Here is a 14,057-nt window from a genome sequence, read left to right as displayed (position 1 = left end):
CCCAATTTCCTTAGGGCTCATGTAATTACCTGGACTGAACTCAATTCACCCACTGTGCCAAATTCTTTCCTTATTTGATTTCAATAATGTGTAGTTAGTTTTATTGAAAATATTCTAACATTGTAAAAAACAAAGCTTGCACTAAAAAGATACCACAATTTACAGATAATTTTAATGTCCTTAAATTATAAATGAGCCTCACAGATCCTCACATGGCTAGCTTTTTCTTTTAAATTGCTGCTTTGTAATAGTTAGTCAACCAAGTTAAAAGAACAGAAAAGGCTGTTTTCCTGAAACCCCATTATATTTTCATATTCATTTAAATTTAATAGATCTCACAGACAAGTAACTTCAGGTACAATATCAATTCAAGATCAATTACAAGGGGGAAATTTAAATGAAAATGCTCTTTGCACATACATAAAACATTGACACTATAGCACAGTACAAGGCCTTCTGTCCTTGATGTTGTGCGACATACATATCACTAACCAAAAAAAAAACTAAACCCTTCCTACCTCGTAACTCTCTTTTTATTTCATGCATGTGCCTGTCTTGAAGTCTCTTAAATGTCTCTAATGTTTCATCCTCCACCACCATCCCTGACAAGGCATTCCAGGCACCCACAACTCTTTGTGCAATAAAACGTACCACTGATGTCTCCCTTAAACTTACCTCCGTTCACTTTGTTCAGATGTCCTCTGATGTTTGCTGCTCCCACCCTGGGAGAAAGGTGCTGGGTGTCCATTTTATCTGTGCCTCTCAGAATCTTGTATATCACTGCTAAATCACCTCTCATCCTTTACGCTCCAAAGAGAAAAGAATTAGCTCTGCTAATCAAAATCAGGTAACATCCTAGTAATGTCTACATAACTTCCTCATCTTTCATATAGTGAAGTGACCAGAACTGAACACAATATTGTAAATGGGGTCTCACTACAGATTTTCAGAGATGCAACATGACCTTTCAACTTTTAAACTCAATCCCCCAACTCATGAAGCCCTGCATCCCACGGGCCTTCTTAACTATCCTATCAACCTGTGTGGAACCTTGAAAAATGTAAGGATTTGGATCCAAAGGTCCCTCTGTTCCTCCAGACTGTTGAGAATCCATTCATTAACCCGGTACTCAGCTATGAGGTTTGACCTTCCAAAATGCATCACACTTATGCAGAATGAACTCCATCTGCCACTTTTTCACCCATCTTTGCATCTTATCTGTATCCTTTCGTAAACTACCACAACCTTCAGCACCATCTCCAACTCCTCCAACATTCGTTTCATCCTCAAATCTACTGACCCATCCTTCCACTTCTTCATCTAGGTCATTTACATAAATAACAAAAAGCAGGTATCCCAGAACAGATCCTTGCAGAACTCCACTGGTTACTGACCTCCAGCCCAAATACTTTCCGTTGTCTGTTACGCTGCTTTCTGCATGAAATCCAATTCTAAATCCACACAGTCAAGGTTCCATGGATCCCATGCCTCATAACTTTCTGAATGAATCTTTCAAGGTGAACCTTAATAAAATCCATATAGACCACATCTACTGTCATACCTTTGTCAATTTATTTTGTTATCTCCTCAAAAAACCTATTTAGGCTCATGAAGCACCATGTTCCCCTCGCAAAGCAATTGGGATTGTCCCTGAGAAGTCTGTACTTCTACAAATGATTATATATCCTGTCCTTAAGAATAATCTCCTATAGTTTGTACACCTCTGGCATAAGATTCATTGGTCTCTAATTCTTGGGATTCTCCCTAGTATCTTTTTTTATCACTCCAATCCTCTGGCACCTCCCCTGAAACCAAGGAGGATGCAAAGTTGCTCATCAATGCCCCAGCAATATCTTTCCTCCCTTCCCACAGCAACCTAGGGGTGTATCTCATCTAGATTCGGAAACATCAATCTTTATGGGGTTTTTTAAAAAAGATCCAGCACTATTTAGTTTTGAATCTCAACACCGTCCAGCACACAAGCTTGTTCTATTCTGGCTTTATCTTGAATATGGTCCTTTTCACTGATGAATAGTGAAACAAAGTATTCATTTAGGACCTCCACAACCTCCTTTATCCTTAAGCGGCCCTACCTTCCCTCTTGTCATCCTTCTGCTCTTCATGTATGCATTTAACACCTTGCAGTTCTCTTTAAACCTACTTGCCAATGCCTTCTTATGCCTCCTTCAAGTTCTCCCAAGTCCTTTCTTAAGTTCCTTCCTGGCTTCTATGTAATATTCATGAATCCTTCCTGTTTTTTTTTTACTTTCTAAATATAATGTAGGCTTCTTTCTTCCTCTTAACTAAGTGCCTCACTTGTTTTGTCAACCAGTAGTTTTATCCTTAGTAAATTATTTTGAGCCATTGTTATGAACATTGACACATAGCTAAAATGTAGATATATGGCTCTTCCTTATTTAGTTCTCAACATTTAGAAGGTGCTAATTTCCTCTTCAACATATGGAAAGGCGCAATTTACGCTTGTGAAGGTATGTAGTACTTTAGATTTCTTTTGTACTGAGACCCTCGAGTCACTTTGTTAAAAGATAAAGCAGATGTGGCAGATGTAGTGTATAAGGTCCTATTTTACCTTGCCACCCATTCCATTGGGAATCTCCTGGTCTGCCTTTATCAAACTCTGGAAACTCACATTGGTCTATAAGCTATCTCATAACATACAGAACAGAAGTGGAAGCAAATCACCCTTGACACCAAAGAAGTAGAAGCTTTTTATTTGACCTAATGAAGACTGAGAATCCACATCATTGGATCTAAGAATGTCAAAACACAATGGATTGCAGATGCAGTGGTCAGGAACAACCGTTGGAAGAACTCAACTAATCAGGCAGCAAGACGGCTAGTGTTTGAGATTCTGGATTCGATCTCAAATATTTTCAGATTTCATCCACCTCAGAACTTTTTTTTCCTTTGTCTTCCTCACCTGGAATCGCTTAGATGGCAAGGTACGCCACCTGCCCACCTTATTATTCACTCTACCTAGGAATATCTGGAATCTAAATGCAAGACTATACAACCACAGTAGGTTTCAAAAAGATCGTGGCTGATCATGTGACTTCAGAACCCTCTTCTGGTTTTCCCTCCAGATCCTCTGATCCCTTTAGCCATGAGAGCACATCCAACTCCCTTTTGAATATATCCAATAAACTGACCTCAACACCTTCAGTGGTACTGTGCTGCACAAGTTCCCAACTCTGATAGAGAGCAAAACAATTTCATTGCTTGTGAGTTATAGAGACTGGGAATTATGTCAAATTTAAATTTAGAAATACAGCATGATAACAGGTCATTTTGGCCCATGGGTGCCTGCTGCCCAGTTATTGACAATGATTATTGTTAATATATGTTAGGTTATTTTCCTGCATATATACATGCAAATTAAAATGAATTGCTCCACTCTAAGGAAGTTGTGTTCGATCTAGATGTTAATTATGTTTTCATTTAGGAATTCAGGTCAAGCCATTTTTTGATTATAAAAATCATACAAAATCAAGTCTTTTGACCAGAGTGCTTCAGATCACCTTGGCTCAGGACATGGTTTGCCTGCAATTTGAGCCAAGTTTTCTGAGAAAATGTGTCGTGTCCATGCTGTCAGTTCTGCTTGGGGATTCGAGTGGGGACTTTCACTTCTACTGAAATGCAACCTGCACGTTCTTCCATTTTGATCATCTCCTTTATGGTTAATAATTGGAAAAGAAGGTGTTTATCAGAATAGCTCCACAGCAATACTGGTTTTGCTGCACTCATGAGAAATAATTGAGCTATTGCAAAAAGTCTGCAACCCTGCCATAACCATTTTAAACATACTCAGGCAATTTCCTTAGAGGGGAGAAATTCATTTTAATTTATAAATACAGAAAAAAGCATAACAACAGAATTCCCAGTCTCTACACTTCACAAACAGTGGGGAGTGGAGGGGAAATCAGACAAGAATCATTTCATTCCCGATGAGAGAGTTGGGAACTTGTGGAACTCCCTATCACAGAAGCTGTTGTGGTCAGTTTATTGGATATATTTACAAGGGAGTTGGATGTGGCTCTCATGGCAAAAGGGATCAGAGGGTCTGGAGGGAAAACAGGAAGAAGGTACTGAAGTCATATTGAAAGGTTATGAAAGCTCCAAGGGTGGACAAACCTACTCCTGCCGAATATTCGCTGATTCTATGATTTTACCCCTTGTATCGGGTACAGGAAAGAGAAGAACCAGAACCACGGTCTGTACTGACAATAACCACACCAGCAGTGCGAGTATAAGACAGCTTTAATAAACTAATATGTACACTAAGAGGTCTCGTCTCTCTGCAAGATGAACCTGGAAGGCTAGACTGTAGCTCTGGAGTGCTTTATATACAAGGTCACCGGGTTGACCCCTGGTGACCTAGTGGTGTAATTACATATCACCACACGCTCAACATGTGGAGGATAACATTTTTAAAAAAATCAAAAACTGCAGATTCAGGAATCTAGAATCCAGATGGAGGAGCTCTGCAGGTCAGACAACACCCATGGTCAGTCAACATTAAGTCTTATCGTGTTTAAGATTTTAAGAAGGTAGATAATATATATATATATTTAAATAAAGGGGGAAGAAGCCTAGAGGAGACAGGACAGAAGTTGCGAGTGATGAAGAGGCAGGTGGTGGGAGAAACCATTAGCAAAGCAAAGAGGTGGATTTGGAGAAAATTAAAGAAAGGGGAGAAATTATAACAGGATCAGGTAAAGAAATAGGTTAAAGATTATATTGAGACCTTTTTTTTATCCTTGACTGGCCCCAGGTCTGAATTTTTTTTTCTGCTTTCCCAGATGTATGAGAATGGTGGGGAATAAGATGAAGATGATCCTGCCATTTTCCAGTAGATGTGATCTTGGTTATCAGGTCCATTAGTGCAAATCAATTCCAGGTTCTGGAGTTGAAAAAGTTAATCTGAACTTTTTAAAAATTATTTACAATTATATTTATTTGCAGATAGGATGAATGAGCGTTGGTGCGAATTGGAAACAATGCCTCCTCCTCACTGACAATCAGCGCAGGCGCACCTCAAGGATGCATGCTTCGCCCCCCTGCTCGACTCACTCTACACCCATGACTGTGTGACTAGGCACAATTCAACTGCTAATTCTAATGCCATCTACAAATTTGCTGAAGAAATGTACAGGAGGGAGATAGATCAGCTGATTGAGTGGTGTCGCAACAACAATAATGCACTCAACATTAACAATCCTAAGGAGATGATTGTGGATGTCAGGAGGAAATCATGAGAACACAAACCCATCCTTGTTGCTGGGTCAGCGGTGGAGAGGATCAAGAATTTCAAGTGTCAACATCTCTGAGGATCTCTCCTGAAGTCTTCATGTCGATGAAATCACAAAGGCGACACAATAACAGCTATAGTTTGTGAGGAGTTTGAGGAGATTCGGCATGTGACTGAAGACTGTCAAAAATGTCTACAGGTGTACTGTGGAGAGAATTCTGGCGGTTGAATAACTGTCTAATACAGAGATGCCAATGCTCAGGTAAAAAAAAAATTCAGAGGGTTGTTAACTCAGCCTGTGACATCATGGGCACCAGTCTTCACTCCATCAGGAGGGGTCTTAAGAAGCCAGCAGCTATCCTCAAAGACCCCCACCACCCAAGCCAAGCCCTCTTCACTCTGCTTTCATCAGGAGAAAGGTACAGGAGCCTGAAGACGAGCACCCAGTAGCACAAGGACATCTTCTTCCCCTCTGCCATCAGATTCCTCAATGAACAATGAACCATTGACATTATTTTATCTTTTTCTTACCCTATTTTTATTTGTTTTGTAAGGTGATTTATAGAAATGTTTGCACTGTAATGCAGGCACAAGACTATCTATTTTGTGACACGTTCATGACTATAAATTCTGATTGATGATCTTTTTTGCAGAAAGGCAAGAGTGACCAATCAAACCTTGAAGAAGGGTTAATCATGTTATTTGACCTCCTGGGCCAGCTTTCAAGGTTCCTTGTGAAATCAGTTCTGGTACCCAATGGATCGCAGTTTACACCGTGGATTTAGAAATATGGAAGTGAGATTGAAGCAATGTTTGGAAGCAATATTATTCTGCTTGTAAATATTCTATATTGCACAAGAAACTGAAAATGCTTGAATGTGTTCAGTTCACAGTGGTAATGTCTCTCTAGTATTCAGCTCTGAATACTAATGAGGACAAAGATTGCTCTAGAAATTACAGCCAAAGCAAAGTTCAGGGCACCAGAGGTGGATCAGCAGTGCAAGAAGAAAGAAAGGATATAGAGAAAAAAATAAGTATTTGATTCATCAGAAAAAAAAATTGTATGACTACAATTGCTGTCCACATTGAAGCAGTCAGTCCCTATACAAACGGGGTAGGATGAACAATGAGAGACCACATAGTAGCAATCAACAATACAAAGTTCTCCAAGAAGATTTTAAGGAGCCAGGTAAATGATTAAAAATTCCTGGATTCCTAATTGATGCCAAACAGATAGCAAACCCGCAGCTATACTCGGATCAAGCAATTCTGCCTCCTTCCTTGATTCACTAGAGATTTCTTTCCTTTTCTGTACTTTATTCTATTTCTGTCCCATTAGATGGATAAAAAGATAATGAGTGAGAGGAGGCTTCTGATTCCTGGAGGATGTGGTGGAAGCTGGAACAATTGAGATGTCCAAAAAATATTCAGATGGGTCGATGAATAGGAAAGCTTCAGAGGAATGTGGATGAATGCAGGGAACTGGGACAAGCTTTGTCAGCATGGACAAGTTGGGCTACACCAAGGACTACAGCATTAAGTCCTTGGTAGGCTTAAGTGCAGTAATCCAAATGTACAGTAGTTCTGGTGTGATTATATATTGAGTTAATATCAAAAAACTCAATTACAATAGATCTATAAAATCTATGCATTAGTTTCACAAAAAGGCTCAATCACTGTTATTTTGTCAAGCAACAAATTCACTGACATGTTAGATGTTTTGTTCAATTACATTGAAATGATTTACTCTGACTGGTTGTGTCCTTCATGCATCTGCAATACTTAATCACAAACAACAAATTGGACAAGAAGTTGTTTTCAATCATTGATGCTGAATAGTCTTGGCAGCATAGAGTATATTTAAGCAGAAAATAATATGTGGCAAATACTCTGAATACCAAAGGAAATTAGGTGCTCCAGATTGTTGTACTGTCATTTTCTTCCAGATTTTTCCACCAAATTTACCTCCATCCTTGAATCAGCAAATACCTACAAGCCACCTTGGTAGCTGAGATGGTCTGCTCCTTTTCGTATTGGTCTCTTGGACACAGGTCTGTCTCCTTTCTTGACAATGGTCATGGCACTGCAGGACTCCACAGGCAACATGTGGCCTGGATGTCAGAGCTCCCCTGACAGACCCACCCCTCTCTGGATGTGACAGAGGAGGCAGTGACTTGTGACTGTGATGAGTCAGTCACAAGTGGTGAGCTGATGACCAAACCACTGGGCATTACAACCACAATCTGCCCATGCCATCTTACTGATCAGTAAGTGGAGTAGCCAATTTATTTTCCTGCTCAGTAAGAAAACACAAAAATCAATGGTAGGGATTAATGAAGATATTTACATTTGGACAGTAAAAACAGCTCAGCAGGTCAAACAAAGGTATTTTTACCTTTGCTTCATAAAGGACACTGAGCTTTTCCAGCATTTTGTGTTTTTACTTCAAACACTGTCTACAGATTTTTGTGGTTTGCATTTGTATTTGGACAGTGTTTGTTCACATATTTGCTCAGTTATGATTTAATATACTGTACAGTAAAAGTCCAAAAATCCAGATGCCAGAAAACTGGACCACCTGAGAAACCAGACCAGAGAAACCCAACTTCTTGAAAAATGAGTTTTTGTGTGCGTATGTGCATGTGTGCACAGGCTCCCCTGATGCACCAGCAGTAACAAGCATCCACGGTGAGGTGGGGGAAATGTAAGGAATCTTTTTTTTTGTGCTTTCTATTTTATATGAAAATATGTTTTGTTAATAATCTATCAAAATTTACCTGTTTATTCTCCTTAAATTTGAATTTTATGTATTGCCTGAGATTCCTGAAAATCTGAATGGATCGAAGCAGTCAGTGCCCTAAGCAGTCCTGATTTTAGACTTTTATTTTAGACAAAGTCAATTTCAGAGACAAAATGCCTAGGTAACATTTAGTAGGTTTGATCAATAGAACATTAGCCTGGACAACAGAGAAAAAAAAATCCCTGCTCTCCTTCCAATCCTGGGGTCACTGAATTCACTTTCTGGAATATTGCTAAATGATGAACCCAACATTGTTGAGTTTGCACCCAGATTTTTTAGTTTGCCCAAAGAAAAAAAAACATGATGATACTTTACAATGCACAGGGTGAACAATGATGGTACCAGCATGGGCATCTGCGGTACACACTGATCAGATACACATCATTCCACCACCACCACCCCCTGTCTCCTATCACCAAGCAAATTTTAGACAATTAGCAACCAACCTTTGAACGAGTCTATCACTTTACATCGTGTCAAAAGCCCATCTAGACAGTGCCTGACACCAAGCCTTCAATTTATTTAGTTATTCCAAATTAATTACTGTAATTTGCAGAAATCAATAGAAAAGAGTGAGGGGTACTGGGAGTAACTGAGAGGAAGGTGTTAGATCCCAGGCACAGGCTGACAGAGAGGAGAGTGACGCCGGGATGGGGGTTGAGAGGGAAGTGAGTGACACCAGGGAGGGGGCTGAGAGGGAAGTGAGTGACCCCGGGAAGGGGGAGTTGACAGGGAGAGTGCTTACAGAGAGGGCAGAGGACCTGACAGGAAGGAGAGAGGCCCAGGGAGGGGTGAGGTATTGGAACAACTAAGAGGGAGACAGGTTACACAAGGAGTGGTAGAAAGAGAGGCAGGAGGCACAGGAAGACAATCCGGTGACCTTCCACAAGTATGGAATCAAAGGAATGAACCACCTAGTTGATTGCAATTCAAATCTGATACATAATATTTTAAATATCTACAATTTATAACAGGGCCTAAGCAACAGTGCAATAAATTTCATTTTTATCATTTGTTACTCCTGTCAGTTATGTCTAGTCCAGTTACTCATGTCATTAACATACTGTATATTCAGTGCAAATTGATATGAACTAGGACTATGAATATTGCTCAAGGAATGGAATAAAAGATAAAAATGAAAATGCATACAAAAAGGAAGATTCATCAGGACACCCTCTGGTCCTTCCAATTAAGAACTTCTGCAATGGCTCATTGAAATAACATGGTGATGAATCAGTTGAACTCTGAAATCTCTCACCTAATTTTTAGATTCAAATGAAAAAATATTTGGGTTTAGTTTAATTCACAGTTACTTTGCCCCCATTTCCCCTGTCAATTTACCACCTCACAAATAGAAGCTATACAAGTTGCTCAAAAATTATCATATAATTTGGCGTATAAGACTACTTTGGAAGACCAAATAAATAAGCCAAAAACAGGGGTCATCTTATCAGCCAGAAACAAAAACATGACTTTAAAATTCTACTCAAACTGCCACTCAATTGGTTCCATAACCCACCCTACACAAATTTTTAAGCTACTGGTATATTAGAAAAATATATATTTTTTTAAAATAAAATCCTTTGAAAAAAAAGCACCATCAACTTTTTTTTTAAACTTTATTTAAGATTTTTATAACATGAATAAAATAGAAAGTTACAGTAAAAAGATTAAACATAAGATAATAAAAATTACAATACTACATCGGCAGACTAAATAAACTAAACCCCCCCCAAATTAGTACACAACATTAATGACCTAGCTTAAAGTTAGTCCAACCCCCCCCAAATAAAAAGTGAAAGAGTTAATAAAATGAACAATAATTATATATATATATATATATATATAAAAAAAACCCTTACACAAAAGATAAAACGTAACAAATAAAGATACTAACATCAAAAAAAAATCAATACTAAAATATCAAACTTAAAAACATATTTAAATCAAACTTAAATGCATATATTTAGCAAACGGAGTCCACTTCAACCTATAAAAAGACATTCTATCCTGAATTGAAAAAGATACCCTTTCCATCGTCAAACAGAACTTCATCTCCAAATACCATATCTAAAGTTAATATATTTCTTATCTTTCCAAGTAAGAGCTATACATTTCTTGGCCACTGCTAAAGCTAAATAGATAAAAGAAATCTGATAATCAATTAATGATTGCATATTCCCTAACAAAAATATACCAGGATCTAATACAAGACAAATATTATATAAACTATTAAATATAGATTGAATACCCTTCCAAAACTGTTGCAATCGATCACAAAACCAAACAGTGTGCAAAAAAGTATAGCCGTCTGGTCACAAACACCATCATCATCTGAGGAAAATAACTCAGCAAGCACATTCCTCTTCTCATCAAACATTATTTCTTTGGCATTTTTCTTTAAAAAAATCTTCATTCCTTCTCCACTCGTTTACCATCTCAGTTCTGTCCAATGTCCTCGCAGCAACCCAGTTGGTCGATTCCTTGGCGACTTCAGTGACTTTTAACTTAAAACTTGCTTCATACCTTCTTCATTTTGCTGGAGGCTCCACGACTCAGTCAACGTGACATCAGTTCAGTAAACAAATTTATATTGTGGGGTGGGGGGGGTGGGTGGAGTTGTCTTATACACCGGATACATGATATAATTATGAAATTCAGGCTGAAATTGGGGACCCATCTTATCGGGAGGACATCTTTTACACCAAAATATATAGTTATATAAAAAATTAGTGAAGAGTTTCTTGAATAGCAGGACGTAGATGAGAGTTCAACTCACAAAATGGATGTTCAGATCAACAGAGCTGAATAAAAAAAAACACTGATTGCAGATGAAAATCTTACTTTAGCAATATAGTCTTAAAAAGGATAATTGCAGCAACTGGAGTCACTTTCAGATGTAGTAGTTTTAAGTAATGCTGGCAAATTGCAGTTAATACCGATCTTTATTGAAACTGATGACTTACAGATGCGGTATTTCTGAATGGAGCCTGAACACCTGTTTTTCATTTGTTTCAGGTTTAATTGGTTTGCCTGGTCTATCCAGGCATCTGCTGCTGTTTATACACTTACAGTAGCTTCTTTCACCCACAACTACAACATTTTTCTTAAAATTATCATGAAGAACAATAAGTAACAGCATGAAACGCTCTTTCTTTACTCCAGTTATCAAATGCATCGGGAACTTCCGAAGCTTATGTCATTTGCATTCCAAATACATACAGCATCTTCCCTTGGCAACTATTCTGTGTATAACAGTAATCACTGCCTTTTAAACTCACTGGAATTTCAAGTACAATCCAAGCATACATAGTCAATGTAAAAAAACAATGAACACAGGTCATAACTACAGTTAGCAAAATGTCCTTTGCTGAATCTAATTTTCTTTTCTTAATTTTTCCACCTCCTACTATCCTTCTCGATAGCTTTCTTCTGTATGTTCATGAACCAACATTCACCGTTCAAGACGTCAACGTGATCAAATTTTTCCCACCATGTTGACAAATGGATCTGGGTACAGACCTAAATATCATTCAACATTTTCTCTCTTTTTCAATATTTTTATAAACATCAAAAATTACAGAGTACATCAGGGTCTATGTTAAAAGTCAGAAAGATACATGACATTTGTATCATTTCATCCAAGGTACCCCACATTTTCAATCAAACAAATTGTTTTGTATTAATATTTTATTTAAAAAAGGAAAATCTAAACCCACTACAAGAAAGAAGCTGTTTCTGTACCTAAATGAAAGTTGTTAAAAAGAAGCAAGACACCCCCCCCCAACAAATAAATCTTTAAGACATTGAAATTTATAGATTAGATTTAAATCAATTCTTTGATTCTTTAAAAGTTACATCAGTCATGGAAGGTTTAAAGAAATAATTTGAAAATAAAGGACTAGAAAGAGAAAATCTCATAAAACCAAAAGGTTTTCTGAATTGTATCCAGATCTTCAAAGAATGCTTAACAACCGAATTATTTCAATCAAACAAAATGCTATTTATTAATAAAAGGAAAATCTAAACCTACCACAAGAAAGCTGTTTGGCCAGAAAAAGACAGAATTCTTAATCAGCGTGATAAATTACCTCATTAGTCAACACATTCTATCTTCACATGAAATCAAAGATTATGAAAGTAGTTCAAGAAGGGTCCCCACAGTGTTCAGAAAACTTGAGATCAAATTGGAAATTGAGCATCCAATCTTAATATTTAAGCATGACATGATGTCACGTAACCATTGATTATGAAAGTAAACTTTCATAATCATCCCTCCATATAAGCAACACCGCCCACCTTGCCATTAAAGAAATAAAAACTAATTCATGCAGATCAGATGCTGTTAAAGTTATCTCATTATCTCCAACAATACCAAATAAATCAGTTAAGGGACTTGGTTAAAAAGGGCAGAGAAATTTCAAAATACTTTGTTCCAATATCTCTCAAGGCATGTCCAAAACATGTGAATTAATGAAGCATCTCCATTTATAACAAAGAGCTGATACATCAGCATAAAAATTAGATAGTTTGAGTTTGAGATGGATGGGAAAAAGTTCACAAAGTAGGTGGGAGAGACCCGGGTGACAAACTGCTTATCAACTCACGAAACCCTTGTCAAGATGCTTCTAGAGAAATGTCCTTTTCTTTTAGCCATGGTAGGGTTCAACAATTCCTTTCATGGAGAAATCAGACAAATTGTCTCTCACCACGAGGCCACATTCAGCACAGTATCCATTCAAAGGATGCTTCTCCAAGTGCTGTCTTCTTGAAATGGTCACTACTCATTCCCCTATAACATGAGGAAATCAGAGATTGTCTATAACCACACACGAGGCCACTTCTGTATTATTATTTCCAAGAGCTCTGCTCCACAGCACTGCTACCTTAAAATGGCTCCTACTCATTCCCCTGTAACATGGAGAAATCTGAAAAATTCTCCATTATCACACAAGACCACTTCAGCACAGCATCCCTTCAAAAGAAACTTCTTCCTTAAAATGGCCCCTAAGAGAACTCATTATTATGTCTTTAATCTGTTGGTCATATGGTCTCTGCGCATGTACTTCCTCTCTCTCCTGATGCATCCAATTTTAGTACATGATGTCCTCAGCCTGCTTGCTCATGGTCAAACTCACAAACTTGTGACCGGTCCTGGTAAGATTCGAGTTACCAGGAATGGGCAACAATTCTATGAATACTCTAAGCAAAATAATGGCCTAACCGAGATTAACCATAAAAAAGTGCTATTTTAGGATGAACTACTTTGATTACCACCTCCCCCTCGCTTCTGCCGCAGAGCCCACCTCACCTCACTGACAAAAGACAGAGGAGGAAAAACCCAACACCCAACCCCAACCAACCAATTTTCCCTTGCAACCGCTGGAACCTGCCTGTCCCGCATTGGACTTGTCAGCCACAAACGAGCCTGCAGCTGATGTGGACATTACCCCTCCATAAATCTTCGTCCGCGAAGCCAAGCCAAAGAAGAGAAGAAAGACTTTGATTAAGTAAAGGAAGGAGTTTGACGATGTAAAAAGACAACTGGATTCAAAAAACTTGAAATATTCGACGACATGCCCGTATCTCTCAGGGTCAAAGTCGCAGAAGATAATCAACGATTCTTCAAGACAAAGAATGAGGTGGAAAACTTCCTGCAAGGTTTATGAAAAGGCAAAGGTTGCCAAAGAGGAATACTGTGAAGAATATTTACAAAGGGACTAAGTAAACATTGTATTTTTATTTATATCTATTGTTGAAAAGTAAATTTTATTGAAATGTTCACAGAGAGCTTAGATAAGAATATGAAGAGTAGAAGAAAGACTGGATCGTTACATGGAGAGGAGAGGACTGGAGGGGTATGGACCGCGTGCTGGTCGGAGGGACTAGGAGGGTGGGGATTGGTTACGGCATGGACTAGTAGGGCCGAACTGGCCTGTTCTGTGCTGTGAGTGGTTATATGCTTATATGGTTAAGTAGAGACTCCAT

General features: G+C 38.3%; 1 protein-coding gene across 3 annotated transcripts in view; it reads right to left on the bottom strand.

Annotated features, from left to right (window-relative positions):
- LOC138751829 (plexin domain-containing protein 2-like) overlaps positions 1 to 14,057 on the bottom strand; it is a 558,229-nt gene that overhangs the window by 371,651 nt on the left and 172,521 nt on the right. The gene's annotated exons all lie outside the window — the stretch shown is intronic.

The sequence above is a fragment of the Narcine bancroftii genome, chromosome 1 (genome assembly GCF_036971445.1).
Source record: "Narcine bancroftii isolate sNarBan1 chromosome 1, sNarBan1.hap1, whole genome shotgun sequence".
Classification (NCBI taxonomy): Eukaryota; Metazoa; Chordata; class Chondrichthyes; order Torpediniformes; family Narcinidae; genus Narcine; species Narcine bancroftii.
Note: the sequence above shows the minus strand (reverse complement) of the source record. Positions and strands in the feature narration are given on the sequence as shown.